This window comes from Ostrinia nubilalis, chromosome Z (genome assembly GCF_963855985.1).
Source record: "Ostrinia nubilalis chromosome Z, ilOstNubi1.1, whole genome shotgun sequence".
Classification (NCBI taxonomy): domain Eukaryota; kingdom Metazoa; phylum Arthropoda; class Insecta; order Lepidoptera; family Crambidae; genus Ostrinia; species Ostrinia nubilalis.
Window position 1 is genome coordinate 18,089,158 of NC_087119.1, and position 17,811 is coordinate 18,106,968.

A 17,811-nucleotide genomic window follows, 5' to 3' on the forward strand; every position below is an offset into this window, starting at 1 on the left:
TTAATGGTTCATTTTCTGTAAATAATGTTTAACATTGAAACTCTAGGATTTTCAACTACCCCGAAAACTAAGATTTAAACAGTGTCAGTTAACTGGGTGTTTAGTCTATGTATAAAATCGAACGTATTTTCTTCAAAGCAGTGATCATTTTGAAAATTGTCAAGAACTGGCACTATTATAGAACCCTGTGGAGGTCCACGGTTCGCGTACGAGGAGAATCGCGCCACATTAACAACGTACTGTTCCGTTTAGATACATATTATTCTTAGGTCCATAAAGGTTAATCAAATGAGTATTATCCGTGACATCAAGCAAACTGTTTCGAGAGCACTCCCCTAAGTGCCTCAGCCAATATCGGAATCCTTGGTGTCGACATATCGAGCGAAGTCCAGTTCCGTGGTCATTTAGAGGGTAAGGCTAAATTAGCCTCGAAGAAGCTTGGTGTGCTCAATAGATCGAGACGGTATTTCACTCCTCCAGCCCATCGTCTGCAACTTTACAAGGCGCAGGTTCGGCCTCATATGGAATACTGTTCTCATCTTTGGGCAGGTGCGCCCCAGTACCAGCTTCTCCCTCTGGACCGCATTGAACGGAGAGCAGCTCGAATCGTTGACTGCCAGGACATTTCGGATCGGCTTGACCCCTTGGCGCTGCGTAGAGATGTATCCTCACTGTGCATCTTCTATCGCATGTATCACGGGGAGTGCTCCGAAGAATTATCCGGACTTATTCCTGCCGCCACTTTTCGCCACCGATCTTCCCGACAGCACTTCCACCCCCATCACTTAGATGGTTGGCAGTCCACAACTGTACGTTTCTCTAGAAACTTCCTGCCCCGTACAACCAAACTGTGGAATGGACTGTCGTCTGCGGTGTTTCCGGACGGATACGACCTGCAAGCTTTCAAGAGGAGAGCGTATCTTTATCTTAAAGGCCGGCAACGCACCTGTAACGCCTCTGGGTCTGCGGGTGTCTATGGGCGACGGTAATCACTTACCATCAGGTGATCCGTCTGCTCGTTTGCCTCCTATCACATAAAAAAAAACTGTTCTGCAAAATGTGATGAGAATATAAAAATCAGATTAGGATTCTTTAGAGTCTGTAGGAGAGTCTATTTTGAGAAAGGCTGTCAATGTAGATAGCTTTATTATAAACAATGTGAAGCGGAATGATGAGAAAACACAAAAACAGTGAGGCTGAAAAGGAACACCCACACGACGACATGGAAGCATACACAAAATTAACAAATCTTCCATTGTGAAGGAAAAATATATTTGTAAACAGATACATGTTCTAATTGTTCGCGTAGTCATGCAAATGTTTAGGAAGAGCAAGCAGAACTTTAAATTTAAGTATACTGACTATGCCCGCGACTTCGTACGCGCGAAAATAGTTTGTATAGCTTTTCTCATTTTGGCAACACTTTTCATTGATGTTCTTGTTGGCCGTACTGTGATAGAGTAAGAGCTAGTGGACGCCAGATAAATATTATACATAAAAATCAGATTTAATGGTATAACGTTAGTAGAATCACAGTCTATTGAATACTACAGAAAAATCCACCGTAAAAGTTAGACATACGTTATACCATAAAATATGATTTTTTATGTATAATATTTGGGCAATAATTAGAAGTATTTTCCCCAACAGCCAAACAGTTTTGACAGTTCCAACTCCCAGCGAGACAGTTTTTTTTGGGTAGCTCCCAAAGCCACGATGACCTAAACTTCATAATTCACCAACATTATATCCTATATTGGGAGCATACGCTGACTTTCAGCTTTTATGAAATAACGTAGGTCTGGCGTTCACTAGCTCTTAGTCTATGATGTTAAAATATTATCAAACCTTCTTGGATAAATAGACTATCCAACACAAAGATATTTTATTAATTCGGACCAGTAGATTAGCGCGTTCAACCAAACAAACTTTTTATTAATAAGTAATAGATATTATTACAAATATGGCAGCATTCGATACTAGAAGTATGTGTGTGGGCTCGTAACTCGGACAGTTCTGCTGTTGATCTTTTGATAGTTATAAAACTTAATTAGAGAACAATGGCCAATAAATTCATAAACGGCGTGAAGGGACCATAAGTATGCGATTCGGACACGCTTCGCTGAGCTAGTCAAATGTATAAGATATTCAATCAATAATTTTATTATAAATCTATTGAAATATTTGAAATAAAATACACAAAATATGATTAGCTGGTGATAGTGCCTGAGGTAACTTGAAGTTCTGTTTACACTTTATCATCAGGTCTTTTAGTCTCAAATGCAGAAGCACGACTAATTTAGCAGAGGGTTATTAAGGATTTGGTTTGGCCTACGGTCGTCAGTCAGGTCCGACCTTAACCACATAGAAGCCAGCCTGCTGCCTGATGTTTGCAACACGGGACAAACCCTTAATCGCCTTTTATGATATCCACGGAATGAGTGGGCTGGGAATGGTCCTATTCTATTCTGCCTGCTTACCGCTACCAATCATCATAAAAAATTTGCTTACCTAGTCCTTTACACCCTTTGTTAAACATGTATCTATCTAATTCACGGCGCCTGGACTGGTGGGACGGCAAATGCCGGCAGGCGGTCTCACATAATCGTAATAATATTAAACAATATCAATTGATTCTTAAAGGCTTCCACAGACCCAGAATGCGGGCCCGTGCAAGTTGTATTATACAAGAAACTCTTTGATTGAAGTGTGTCACCAAATGAACGCGGGCCTGCGCTCCAACCACGCAGCACTGACAAACTGCAATTGAAAATTCAAGGAAAAATATTCTGTATAATTTTGAAGAACTTTATTCATTACAATTCAAAGAAAATTAAATGAAATTTATTTTTAAATTTACCTTTATTAAATTACATCGTCCAAGAGATTTCCTTGACGCTTACAACATTCGATCAACATACATCAAAATCTTGAAAAGCGTTCGTTAGAATTACCTCGAAACCTATTTTCCATTTTTTGCCGAATGTTCAGCTTCAGTTGCTGCATGGTTGTTGGATTATGAAAGTATACTCTATTCTTAAGGTAACACCACAAAAAGGAATTTTCTGGAGTGAGATCAGGGTTTCCTGGTGGCTAGGAGATGTCACCCCTGCCTGAAATTATTTTTTTGTGGGAACATGTCTCTTACCATCTAAATGCTCTCATTTGAAGTGTGACACGTAGCCCCATCTTGATGAAACCAAGTGCTCCTGTCATAGCCTTGGGAATCTTGCCACTTTGAAATCAAAAAGCTTTTCAGCATGCCAGTATAGCGCTCTCAAAAATTAATCATCCTTTCGATGTAACAAACCAATAAAGCAGGGGTGAAATCTCATTGCCACTAAGAAGCCCTAATCTCATTCCACCAGACTTCCTTTTGTGGGGTTACATTATGAGCAGAGTATACTCTAAAAATCCAAAAACTCTGCAGCATTTATCCATCCTGAATCCATTTCAAGGTAACTCTTACGAAAGTTTTGCAAAATTTTTATTTATGTTGACCGAATGTTGTAAACGTCAAGGGAATCACATGTACGATCAAATTGAAAAAAGAAGGCAAATTTAAAAATAAATTGCATAAAATTTCCTTTAAATTACAATAGTTAACGTTCTACAAAAATTTACAGTTTTCGTTTCCTTAAATTTTCAAAAGTGAACTTTCTTCTGGGCAACCCTGTATTACTATAGCGGCCATATTAGCATGACACACCGGACGCAGGGCGGTAGCAGCGCGTTTAAAGCGGTTTTCGAATATTAAAATTTTTGACAACCGCCCGCGTTGCAACTGCTTTGAAACTACGCTGCTTTCAGTGTGCCTCAGCCGCGCTGCAACTGACCCGCACTGCTTCTGACCCGCGTTTGGTCTGTGGAAGCCTTTAATGTTGTCTTGTAGAGATCTACTTGTTCTAAGCACTTACCATTAAGTTTGTCTCAAAGCGCTGGTAGAGCCTAAAATATGTAAGTCAAAACTGAATGAATATTTTTCATTTCCGTGTGTCACCATAATAGAATCAAACCCAACACCATATCTTAGAGATGGCAATTATTGTTTTTAGCATCATAACCCTATTTACCTACTTAGCTGATGTGAATACCCCCACCCATATCTTGGCTAGCCCATGTACATTTTACGTTATGTTCCAAAAGCATACGTTTGTTTAAATGTTTTGTGCCCGTGCCCACCACAGAATACGATAATGCCCACCCCAGGATGTCGGACTACTGATTTAAAAATAGCTTTACTCAAAAATAAGTTTTACTAATTTTGTATATCGCACGCTTCGAGCTCTGCTACTATTAGTTAACCCAAGCGTGGCAAGGAGCATACTTACCAAGCTCATGGGCACATATTATAGCCTCAGCGTATAAAGTTAATTACTAAATGAGAGGCGTGATCCTTTGGGGATAAAGCAGTAATTGAATGCGCAAATACCTACCTGCTAACACGGTAATAATATAATGCTGATAAATGCACCACATAAAGGAGCAATTTGTGGCAGCACCATCACCATCAGCACGTCCGGAAATTTCCCACAGTACGCAAACGCAGGTAATCGTATCTTTGTCACACATCGTCCATTACCATTAAATTAGTATTAGTGTCTAGATCCTTTGATGCTGAATGAATTGTAGTAGGTAATGCGCGTGGATCACGTGTTTACTGACCAATGTCAAGTTTGTGACAAAATTGTAGTAATATTTTTAACTAGTTAATATAATGCTAGATCCTCTACACTGATTGTCGTGATTATGGGCCGCTGTGACGCCCACATAGCTAACAATGAAATTGATATTACTCAGCAAAATAAGTTGATTACCCCGCTGAGCCGTGGGATCTCATGCTGCTTTCCAGGTTTAAATAGCGGTTTCTGGTTTTTCAGAAGTTTTAGATAAATCCACAAGATGCGCTCTATATGAGGTTGTAGCGTCTATTTTCATGTGATGTAGTCCGGTGTTCACTCTCACGCTGCGCATATCACAAGATTTCACAGGAACCAAATGGTTAAAATGCGCGCGCACAGTTGTTGACGGTGGTATACCTACTGTCTGACAAAAAGTCACCCGTGTGCGCATAGCCTTAGCGGGACAACTGGTAAGATGCCATGGCTCCAATGTTTATGCAAATAAAAAGTTTTCTATTCTATTCTATTCTATTCTACTTACCCATTAATTTCCGTGTTTCACTTCGGCTCTGAAATTAATTATTTTATTGATATTACGTCAAAATATAAGTTCAACTTATTTGTTTTCTTGAGTAAATAGCCTAACTAACTTAGGCCTTTCCCACGGCAATCCAGTAAGTACTGCGGGATTCCGAAATACAGGATCCGCATTTATGTAGACATCAAAAATAGGAAATTTTCTCTAGTTTTAGTTTCTCTAAGCATGTTTTGTCATAAAATTAATCCGAAAGGAAACATTTAAGAAAAACTGCTACTAGGCAGTATTTTTCCAATATGGCGGCGCGAGCGGAAACCATACGAGGTCGCAAAGTTGAAATTCGTAAAGAGCACATCGAAATCTATATAAATACCAATTTTCATGACTTCCGGAAAACTTTCCAGGTAAAACTACCAAATGACTGGACTAAATATCCAAGGCAAACTTGCAAATCGTTCCATAAATACTGCTAAGTCATTTTACCCTTCTCAATTGCATATAACGACACTCGTGGCTATAAGCACGACTAAAGGGCAGTGTAAAATTTACCATCAGCTATTAGCGAGAGAGAACAATACTACCCAAGTGACGACGATCATATCATTCATAAAAAAATTGTTGTTCATTCTGTGTGTGGTATAAAATAATTGCCGTGTGATATGGTTGCGATAGGTACATCTACTTTATTACCCAGAATTGTCTAATTGGTCACACGTATGACATGACGAAACAGTGTGTAAGGTCATGATCGAGGTCCATTTAGCTGATACTCAGTAGCAGGCATTACCTTTGTACTGTCAAACTTTTAGTTTTTTTTTTGCTTTTCAAAAGTTAATAATACCTAAGTAACTTGTGTGCTAGAAACATTTGCGGTGCGAGGATGCGTTTCGAAAATTTCTTTGTTTTTGGCACTTTTAAGATTTCGGTACCTAATATGTGCTGTCAGTTTGTTGAGATTAGGCGGAACAACTACGACAAAAAACGACGCTGTTAAAGTATAAAATAAGATTTTCAGAATACTGAACTGAACAAAATTGCTAATGTAGTGTAGTTGCATAGTAATTTTCATATTTGGAAAACCGCAGTCACACGTTGTCAAAGTGCTACGGTATTCTGAAAATCTTGTTTTATACTTTTTCAGCGTCGTTTTTTGTCGTAGTTGGGTTTTAGTTTTTTTACTTTTTATTTATTATTTGTACTATTTTGGTGTTAAAGTGTATTTGTGGCGCATAATATTAACAAAAGTTAAATTGATGAACTAATAAGTAAAGAAACTATGAACGAAAAGATGTGAATTATATCCAATCAGCCCATGAATACAGGTAAAGTCACAAGCAAATGCTAGTAATATATAGATATTCAAAATATACAAGTAAAGCGCTTTCAAATGATACCAAACACGGCATATTAATGTTATATAACTTTATTTTTTTACTCTGTATGTTTTGTCCGCTAGAGGGCGCCACATTAGATTTTGTGAAACCCCCATATAGCCTATAACCAGCGGACAATTAAGACGCTTCTAATGATTTATGTCATTTGTCGAATTCTGATAAGTAGTTTAGAAGTTACGAGGGAACAGATGAACATACATACATACATAGCCTGTCAAAATCATAACCCTCCTTTTGCTTTGCCGTAGTCGGGTAAAAAGTTCTGAGCTCAAAGGGCGTTTGGTTGCATTTTGCTAAAGGATACAGTCTGCTAACAAACGTGAAATTGGAAAGATTCAACAATCCAAAGCTTTTATATGCTAGTATTATTCATCCCCAAAAGTCATTGGACTATTGAGTTGATGAGGGCCATGACGTGTCGATTGGTTGGGATTTGGCTATGATTTCTTGTGTTATGAAAGAGTCAATCAAATGATATCAATCATGCCGGAGTCTGCTAAATATTGAGCAGTCTCGTCGCATGAGAGGCAGGGGCAGTAAGGATCGTCTAAGACAATTTATAAAACGGTGTTACGGGACTATTCCCACCTCTCGTTCCCACCACTGCAACTCCTGTGTAGCCAGGATTTACAGCTTGACCGCCACAAAAACCCAACCAATGAAGGTCAAGTTTGTCCCGGGGGAAAGTTAAACTGTCATTGGACCCGCAACGAAATTAATCAGAAGAACATAGGAGGAGTTCGAAATTAAGGTTCAACTTCCCTCCATTGCAAAGCGGATGACAGGTGACAAACAAAGGTTTAAAACCTTTAAGAAAAGATTATGCACCACGGACAATAAATTAAATTAAGGGGGCCTATCTTATAAAATGTTTATGTAAACGTTTACGTATTATCTATAAAACGGTGTTACAATACTTATTCGCCTGATCTGTGTTTTAAGCAAGCTGAGCACCAGTGCGGTGCCAATGTGCGTGGCGAGACTGTGAAAAGATGGCCGGTGTCTAGATGAGCGATGCGAGTTACGGGGTATAGCACGTCGTTAAGCCCTAGCAAATGACAGTCTCTCGCTCGTGTCCTAGGCTTGGCATTTCCTTCCATCCTTGCAACACATCCCACGCACAAGCTCCTCGCAAAACATAAGTATCCCTTGCAAACATCATTGTTTGTCATCATGTTTTTTAGAGTTCCGTAGTCCTGACAAGGTACCCTTATAGTTTCTGTCTGTCTGTCCGAGGTTTTGCTTGGAAACTATTGGTTCTAGGGAGGTGTAATTTTGTGGAGGTAATGTATGTAAATTAATCACGCCGACAAAACGGTAAAATAAAATTTTGAAAAAAAATTTCTTTAGGATTGCATGTAAAGTGGGGATGAATTTTTTTTTCATCTTCTACCCCATCGTATGGGGTATCGTTGGATAGATCTTTTAAAATGGATTAGGGGTTTCTAAGACTATTTTTCCATTTAGGGATCTGTTTGAAAATTCTTAAAGTTTAAAGTGCCAATTTTTGTTCAAGTAGAGCACAGCCTTAAGCATTCCTCGCTTCAGATGGACTAGTGCTTTGCAGCTCCTAGCTTTAAATGAGTAAAGCTAGGAGCAACCACTTGGTTCATTGAGAGGCATGAGACGAAGAATAAAAATATTTATGCCCTAAGGCCCGATTAGACCAAACTTTTATCCGAGAATAACTCCTGGTATAACTGGCATATTGTCAGTTTGAGGATGGGAAATATGTCAAAATTTCGAATAACTGACCAATTATTCTGATATTAATATTTACTCTTCTTTGGTCGAATCCACCCTAAGTCAGGATTCCTTACAACCCCCATATCTGGTAGAAGCTAGACAATAACAATGCTATTCTAGAGCTATAATTTTGCTTACAGTAGACCTGCAGTGTTGTAAATGTTCAGTAGTGTAATAACCAAATCAAGGATCATGATTTCGAAGGTGCAGATGTAACTTATTATTAATTGATACAAGAAGATTAACCAAGTTTAGTAATTAAATATTAACTCTCACAAAAATTACATTTACACTTTCTTTTGTCAACCTGTACTTATGTTTTTTGTAAAGAATCGATAAGTTATTATGCCTTATCTTATTCATGTCATACTTAGATAAAATACGATATTTTTATTAAGTTTACAATAGCAAAACTGTGTACAACTAAGTAAGTACTATTACACGATTTTAAATTCTTGCAACAGAAATTTCCGCAGTGACTAATGACTTGTTTAATTAATCTGTCATTTGTGATCCTGTCACAATAGATATGGATATGAGATATCATTTGGTGTTCTGTTTAAACCAACTAACTAAAGTCACCGTGCGTGACACATAATGCGCTGCTTGATAAATAAATAAGTACTTAGCATCTTTTTTACAGAGCTTTGTCACAGTAAAATCAGTTCATACCTACTTAATAACAAATCCTAGAAGTCGCAGGTTTGTTCTAAGACTACAATTCGTATAAGTAACTCGGTGTTGTAGCCTTTGAAAAAAAAAGCTACAAAAAGGCTTGTCATGGGTTTCATCGGTCATTTCAGCCCTATAGTCAAAAGTTTCAGTCATTTATTTTCTAAGATTTTTGAATATCAGGGTTTAAAAATGTTTTTGAGGGTTATAAATAATGCGAGACATAAATATTTGACTACTAATATGGTAAAACGAATTAGGTATACATATATAACTTACTAAAAAAACTATGTAGGTATTTGACGAATAACCTCTACTTAGTTGAAGATACCTGCTACGTTTTAAAAAACTTGATTGTATAAAGTCAGTCATTGGAATAATGTTTATGACCAACATGTATTTCAAACCATCGTTATCAATGAGTTCACCGTCACATAAAACGTGCTTTTCGGATCTCGCTGGTAATAAAAAACGAAAGACTAACCAGAAAACATTAGGGCTGAGTTGCTGCACCTTACTTTAACCGTGACAATAACATTAACCGGTCCTTTTTGTATGGAGTTTGAAAGATTTTTGACGTTTGTCAAAGTTAAAGTAAGATGGTGCAACTCAGCCTAACTGCAGGCATGCATAATATCCTTCGTGATTATAAACCTATGTTATTACATCCATAATTACATTAACTAACAATACCTTTTTATATGTATAAATATCAGGTTTTACAACTAAGTTTTAGGTTGTTGTGACAAGGAAAAATCTGTGCTTTTCCATGATTTTGCCCAAAATATTATTGACTCACGTGATAGGTCCCTAAAGCTAAGCGTCCACTTGTCGGTATCGTACGCAACGGACGCATTGCACGCAACGGATCGTATGGGATGTGCGATGCGTACGATGCGGACAGGTGGACGCACTTATATGAGTTTCTATATAAATAATACTACGATCCGTTGCGTGCGATGCGTCCGTTGCGTACCATACCGACAAGTGGACGCTTAGCTTTAGTAAACGCACTATACATAGTGTAAATCTTTGTTTGCCGTCTTCATCCGCTTTGCAGGAGTAGGTTATTAAGTTGCGGATCCAATGACAGTTTAAAATCAACACCAAATCACTCTTTACTGGGCGGTTATAAAGAAGTTAGCGATGGGAATCGTAGGCGGGAAAATTCCTTAGCCAATTCCTCCGTTGGTAAAATAATTGTAAAGCCATTCCTTCTTAGGTATACTTAGCTTTCAAAAATTTGGGTTTCCACAATAGCACTAAAACTTGTGTGTAAAATTGTGCTCTCTACAAACAAAGAAGACGCAATAGATTTTAGGTACCAATTGATATGAATCACATTCGACTGACTGGACACCTCATCCAAATTGACCTATTTTTTGTATAAAAAGTATTAATTAACATGACATTTTACCTCAATCCATAACGCCGATTTCATCGAATAAACAGTTTATTAGGTACCTTCTTCTTTGTTTTTAAAAACGAATCCTCTTGCTAATAAGGCAATGTGGTTACGGGCCATCACAGGGTTGGCGGTGCGGGAGCGCCTCGTCCTGCATTGCACAGGTTACCACAGTCGTCCCGTCAGACAGGATTGCCCTTGTGATCCCGGTTAATCCTGTCGGCCCCCATTGAACGTGTAGGTCCCGCCGTGCAGGGCGGAACGTCTGTGGAAGGCCCTTGGCTGTTCCTAGTACCCAAGGCGCCGACCAGTAGATATGCATCAGAGGTTTTAGTGGGTTCGACCTCCATGAACAGGGCATCTTCTTAGGTAAAATAGTGATTTTTCTCTTTCTTTCTCAAACAATAATGCGATTACTTAGGGGTCTTGCCCTGCAGTGGAATGTAGCATTATTTTACTTTATTCATTTAATGGAGTGTAAGTAGGTATATTTGCTTGATCGGGGGTATCGTAAACGCAATATTTAGAATAGTATTATTATGTTATTACTCGTACTTCCAAACATCAAGATTTAAAAAGATATCTTTAAATTATCTACACTTGTGAACCAGCACACAGCTAAACTGAAAGCTTATAGGGATCTTTTATTTTCTTTACTTGATCGATTTAATTTAAATAATATTTTTTTTACTTAAGCCATCGCTAAACATGTAGATTAAAGTTACCAGCTAAGCCCATACCAATACTATTTTCTTAATGAATCTCTTTGGTTATACATATATCAACATATATTAAAGCCCCATCAGAATTTTTGCGTTTTTATTGCAATGCCTAATTGAACGAATAATTATGTGGGAAAATTCTACTGTTATGCAGTCGTGTACGGCGGTGGACTGACACGGTTGCCATTATACAAACTAATGACGGAGGACGAATTCGTGATGTCATATACCATCATAAATAATTTTTATCCACCGTTTCGACGGCCCAATGGCATAGTGACATCAAAAGAGTAGGTTCTTAGTTTTACGTTCGATTTCTGGTTATATCAATATACGTATGTATAATTTAAAATGAACATTAAAAAATCACCCCCAGGCACTCTCGGCAGATAAATTGGTGATTTCGAGACTTCATGTGGTTTGTTGAGTAAAAACAATTAAGGTTTTGTTGTTCTACAGCCGCTGGCTCATAAGGAAGGATATATCCTCCCCCCCTAAAATACAGGGTGGAAACGATAAGTAATCTCACTCGATTATTTCTAAACTATACAAGATATCCAAAAACTAGTTACTGATCCTGAAAGTGTTTCACGAGCTCTATCCGAAAATTCAATGTTTCCAGTTTCCATACATAAGTATAGGGTACATCTGTATTATGTTATAACTCTAAAAGCTAAACTATTGGCTTATAAATCTGGTCACATGATAATTATAGTGCTTTTCATGAACTTTTAAGGAAAACTATTATGATAGATCAGTTAGTTTAAGAGTAATAGTCGCTCAACTTATCTATCATAGAACTTAATACTTAATATATATTTTTAATTCATTTAGTTTTGTTTAATTTTACGAACAATCGGATATGGCGCGACGCGATGGCAGTTCGAGAGAAATGTGTTTAGTAGTTTGCTTACACGCATTTCGACGTAGTTAAGTACCGAAACTTTTTATAATATCAATATACCTAAGTAGGTTACTGTGGACATGGTTAGTATAACCTAAATTATGTAACTTGTGTTTGTATTTTAAATTATTTGCGATACTAGCTTCTTCATGATCAGTGGCAGTCAATTCTTACATTGCTGTCACGCGAAAACTTCCTTATTTTCTTATACGGCTAAAATTTAACCATTCCTGCTTCTAAAATTTATGAATGAACTTCTTGTACCTATACTTACCTACCTATTCCGACTGAAAAACTTAACAATTACTTTGAAACGTAAAGACTGATGTTTGTACACCCACACCTGTGTGTGCCGACAAACGTCATTTTACACCGAAAACACTTCCCCCACAAAAATGTATTTAGTAACGAATTTTTATCATGGAGTCTAGCTTTAATAAAATTAAATGTGGTTTTGAATTAAGGCTCAATGGCTCAAAGATAAAAGGCTGCTAATACTGGTTTTAGATTAATAGGCATTCCAAGTCTACTTAATTAGGATAAACCAACTTTTGTAGTTTTTTGTGTTAGTTTAAATCATTCTAATAAATGTATGTAGTTTCTTCTAAATTCTTACTGAAACTTTTACGATGGGAGGAGTGTTGTCAGCGTTTGTAAACTTACTCGATTTTCAGACTGAAACTGAAACCATTTGTTTTTCATCAGAATAGGGATTATGTGGATGTTCTGTTACTTCTGTTACAGGTAAATGAAATATTAATTGTGGTTTTTGATAAGGTGATGTTTCAGGATGAGGGTGTTCAGGCTGCGGCGGCGGATTGCCGCGGGGTGCGCCCGCGACGCGCGCGGGCATAAAGTGGCCCCCGCGCCTCGCGGCCTTCAGTCCAAGCTGAGACCCGCGACCGCCAACACGCTTTCGTGACGCCCACTCTCGCTCCGAACCGCCGACGCACACCACGCGAATATCCACTTGTGTTGTGCGCCACTTGCGAGTTGCGCGCCCTTTCTCTCACGCAGTGTGATCGTGCTTCGGTACGTGAATGCAAAACCGGACTACTCTCTTAACACGAGACACCGACAAGGAATCACCAGCCGTCAGGACCTCTGCATATTCCAACAGGTTAGTGCAACTTTTGTCGCAGCACGGCGAATGACTGCATTTGCGAGTTTCAGTTTGGAAGTCGGTTTCGGGTGACTTTCCAAAAGGTCCTCGTTGAGCGGCTGGTGGTGCGCCCGCGCCGCGGCTTGCGGACACTTTTCGTAGATATGCGTTGGCGTTCGGCGGATACTCGTCCGTTCCTAACGAGTTGGGTTACCAATTACCTACAACTTCGCACGGCTGTACTGTTAAGGTTAACAGCTTCGACGGTATTTGTAAATATTCAGACTGTGCTTAGATAATAAACGTAGTCACGACAGTGTCGAGTTTGTCTCGGCTTTACTTGGAATTGTGTTTTGCACATTTGAATTTGCCATATTGATGTCACAGTGAAAAGTGGCGCTCGATTCGACGCGTATGTTTGGTTCTTTTGTTCGCGCATTATTCACCCGCGACTGCTGCGAAACACAAAAACCTATTTTAATAACATCTACGACTCCTGCCAAAGAGTCTGAGAAATAATAATATCAACAGATTGTTGTTTACACAGAGATTTTAGATACAAATTGTCAGATACAATTTGTCATGTCAAATAATACAAGTTTTCCACCAAATGCAATGTGATTATGAATTATCTTTCTGAAAAACAAATCAATTTAAGAATATTTACAACCTAAGAGCAGATTTGAGTTGTATTTTATTTACTATTACTCTTTGATTTTTTGCTTTTCTTGATAAATTACACGGAATAGGGTGAAAGTAGACCTAATGTTAAAAATAAAATAAAAATTAATAATTTCATAAATATTTAAAAAACTATTTTCCCCATTTAACTTATGAGGTCTATTGTGAAGAATAATTATAAGGTTATCTTTAAAAAAAACTTTAACTTTTTAATGCAATAAGTAGTAATAAGTAACAATACCAGATTTAGAGGACGACACATTAAAGTAAATTTCATAATTATACACAACATCAACTAATTTAATTAATTTCTCGTTCTAAAACTTGTAAAAGGTACTTTTGCTATTTTGTTAATTGTGTTTTAAGTAACAAAGTAATTATTTATTCAAAAAACGAAAATTCTTTCAACTATCTTGTTCTTTGTTTTAAATGGTTCCGATGGTTTGATAAGATATCAAAAAGTAATGATTTGGTATTTCCTATGCGATATCAGAAGAGAGCTTTAAGCACCAGTATCGTAAGGAGATAAGACAGTAATTTTATCTCCTTACAATGGGGTAGGTACATACCTACCCCATTTGCATTCCGGCAAAACTTTCAAGAATACTGAATGTCTTCATTACAATAATAATCTTTTGAAGAATTACAGAATTACCTTGGAAACCTAAACTGTTAACCTAATAGTTATTTACTAAACGCAACTTAACAAATATCAACCCCAATACATATTTATTAATATACATGCAAAAGTTTGTGAGGTTTGTTATTCTTTCAATAGCAATAACTAGAGACGGGTTTTGATGAAAATATTCAATGTTTATAGTTTAAACCAGTCCACAATTTATCGAAATCACACGGGTGAAGCCACGGGGATAAGTTAGTAATAGAATAAACTTTGTTCCTTCGTGTTGTTACCAGCACGATTTCGTAATGAGCGCCTGAGGACACATCTACCTGCGGGTGATTGCGAAATAATTCAAGAGGAATATTGGTACCGTCGTATCTATCTTTAGCACTAAAATCCACTATTTTTAGCGTAAATCTAAATAGATAACTAGCGACGACCAATGTGGGCAAACTAGCTAATGACAGGCCATACCCGCATTACATTTTAGACCACTGCCACACTGACGCTATTGTAATAATTTATAAGAAACACGTAATTCCTTAATGAGTTTTAGTTGATTTATTTAAATTACCCAACATCAAGAGACACATTAATTTGCTTTAATGTTAAATTATGCCCAAAATAAGCTTTGTCCACGGATTCGAACGAGTCGTAGGAATTTAATATTAACTGGATATAACTAGTACGATCCAGTTGAAGTCGAAGCTTGGTATGAAGAAACTTAGAGGGTATTGCATAACAACTGAGGAGCTAAACCACGTTCGTGATGCTATATTTTGTGTGCAGCTTAAGTTGTAGTACAACCAGCAATGTTTACTCTAAATATTTAAAATATGATGCCGGCAGGCTCAGGCTTTAACTAGGGTTATAGAAAATAAATACATATAAACAGTACATTATTCATAATAATTTGAGCCCTTGATCTTCGAAATCATAAATATTTGACACATATAAATCATACGAGTATTAGCGAATATAAATTAATAGTGGTTGCACACAGTAATAATAATTTAATATTAAAGAAACATTAAAGTTTCAGAAAGTTAAGCACAAGGAGCACTCGTTTAAGTCTTTTACAGGTCGTATTAGAAAGTTATTTTTTGTCAAAACAAACGCGACTTTATATTTACTTTAACATGTTACGTGAAGATAACATCTCGTTTGGATGTGAAAAATGACCTTGGCCTGGATACGAAAGCCTGCCTCAACTGGATAACGGTACCTGCGTTGCACTATCGAATAAATAAAAAAAATAGACACCTCACAAATGCTGTACTAAATAGTTTATTTGCTTGGACTAGCGGCATACTTATCTAAATCATTAGCTCCGAGCATGTACTACAACATCAAGCAGACAACGGGTGGTTGCTAACGAAACGTTTATATTGGGTTCCGTAAACGTTTGACTTTCTTTTCGAGTCGGACGCCGCCACAAGTAAAAATTAGGACGCATCGCTTGTTTTAAACGACACATGAATCAAAAGGCTAATGAGTTTGTATTGCCTTAAAGCAATGCTGAAAAGATTTTATATTACACAGAATGTGACATTTTGGACACTTACTCGTATCACTATTCGGGGACAATATACAGACATTTTCATTTATTCATTCTATTCTAGTTTTGAACTAAGAAGTTAAAGGTGTAGGTGTTAATATTATTCATGTATTTGGGCAGGTATTACTCGTAATTTTTTGTATTTTTTTATTATAACGCGTGTTATGCCCGTTTTCACCATCAATCCCTAATTTTTAAGTGACCCCTATGGTAACAAACAATATGAAATTGGTTTTCATAGGGGTCACTTAAAAATAAAGGATTGATGGTGAAAACGGGCATTAGTTTCCCAAAGAGATTTTAACACTTTGCACATTACAAGTCAAAGATGAGATGTCGGGTTGTATTATGACATGAGATGATTTTCGATCACTGAGTGCTCCAGGTTGAAAAATCGACACTTTCCAGGCTATTTCGGTCTCTTGCTGACCGGCCAGGAACCGGTCTGGCCGCGGATTCCACGAGAAGCTAAGAAACTAGTTTGCTCGGTGCGTCGCCCGAGGATTTGGCAACATGTAGGCAAATGCACTCACAGTCAAGGCTCGGTGTGCATACGATAACGGGGGGTTTGCAGCTAGGTATAACTTTTCTATGACAAAACATTTTTGGGATCTAAAAGGTATTACCTAAGAGTGCTCTTTGAAATTAAATCTATTGCGAATATTGATTATGATGATGGCAAAGAAGTATCATCAATCGATCCGCATTTCACATTTCAAATACGAGTATCATAATAAAACTGACCTTCAAACTTTCTCAAAATTTTCGGTACAAATACATTTTAACTTAAAATAGATACTTACTTATGGTTTAATTTTAGTAACAGCATCAGACAGAAAGCTCATCAGACTTGTATAGTTTGAAATATTCTTGTTTGTAAAATAACAGTGATAATCTTACAAAAGGTCGCATGTTTAATACTGTGCAAATAAATAGTTATTTCTAATATTGACATACTCGTGACAAACAATATTCAATCAAAATACCTAGTACTTATTAATTTCTCATTTTTTTTACATTTTAAATTCTTATTGTGTATCTTTTCTGAATAGGTACACAAAGCAATTTTTAATATTATTAAAGTTATCTATTCAAAGTACCTACTGGATTAAGTAAAAATAAAAATGACCTATTTAAGCGCACATAACCGATACTTCATGGGCACAAAAGCCTTCGTATTGTATGTGTGTGTCGAAATTAATCGTCTGATTACTTGTACACGGGTATATTCACTGCTGAGTATAATAAACGCAATTACATGGTTTAATAGAGCAGTAAGGTTAACTAGCCAATTTTTTTCATAAATTCAAAATGTAGCATATTGTTGCTAATATTGCGACTAATATGCTTGTTAATAATGTACACAATATAAGTAGCGTGACATGATAAGTTTATTTAAAGATATTCTCAATTATACACTGAACTACGAAACTACGGATATAGTGCATTGTGTAACTGCAATAACAATTGTGAGTTAAATAATTATGTCTATTGCCCCGATTTCTTTGACCATTTTTAAATTGGACAAAATATAATATTATTATGTCCATCCCGCATCTCATAATCTACTATATAAAATAAGTCGGGTTTTCCTTCCTGACGCTATAACTCCAGAACGCACGGACCAATTTCCACGGTTTTACATTCGTTGGAAAGGTCTCGGGCTCCGTGTGGTTTATAGCAAAGAAAATTCAGGAATATTTAACAAACGAAATTCCACGCGGGCGAAGCCGCGGGCGGAAAGCTAGTATATCAATAAAACAGAACTGGAAGTTAATGTGCAAAATTATCAGACCAACATGGCGTCGATCGGGACATTGTCGTGACGTGACTGTGACACGC

The 17,811-nt window shown here is 37.2% G+C and overlaps 1 protein-coding gene across 2 annotated transcripts in view; it reads left to right on the forward strand.

The window, feature by feature from the left end:
- Nucleotides 1-12,898: 12,898 nt before the first annotated feature.
- The window catches only part of LOC135086659 (UNC93-like protein), an 85,489-nt gene continuing 80,576 nt past the window's right edge, over nucleotides 12,899-17,811 (forward strand). For both annotated transcript variants that reach the window (XM_063981430.1, XM_063981429.1), the window contains exon 1: nucleotides 12,899-13,123. The gene's annotated coding sequence lies outside the window, so the exon portion shown is untranslated. The remainder of the gene's footprint in view (nucleotides 13,124-17,811) is intronic.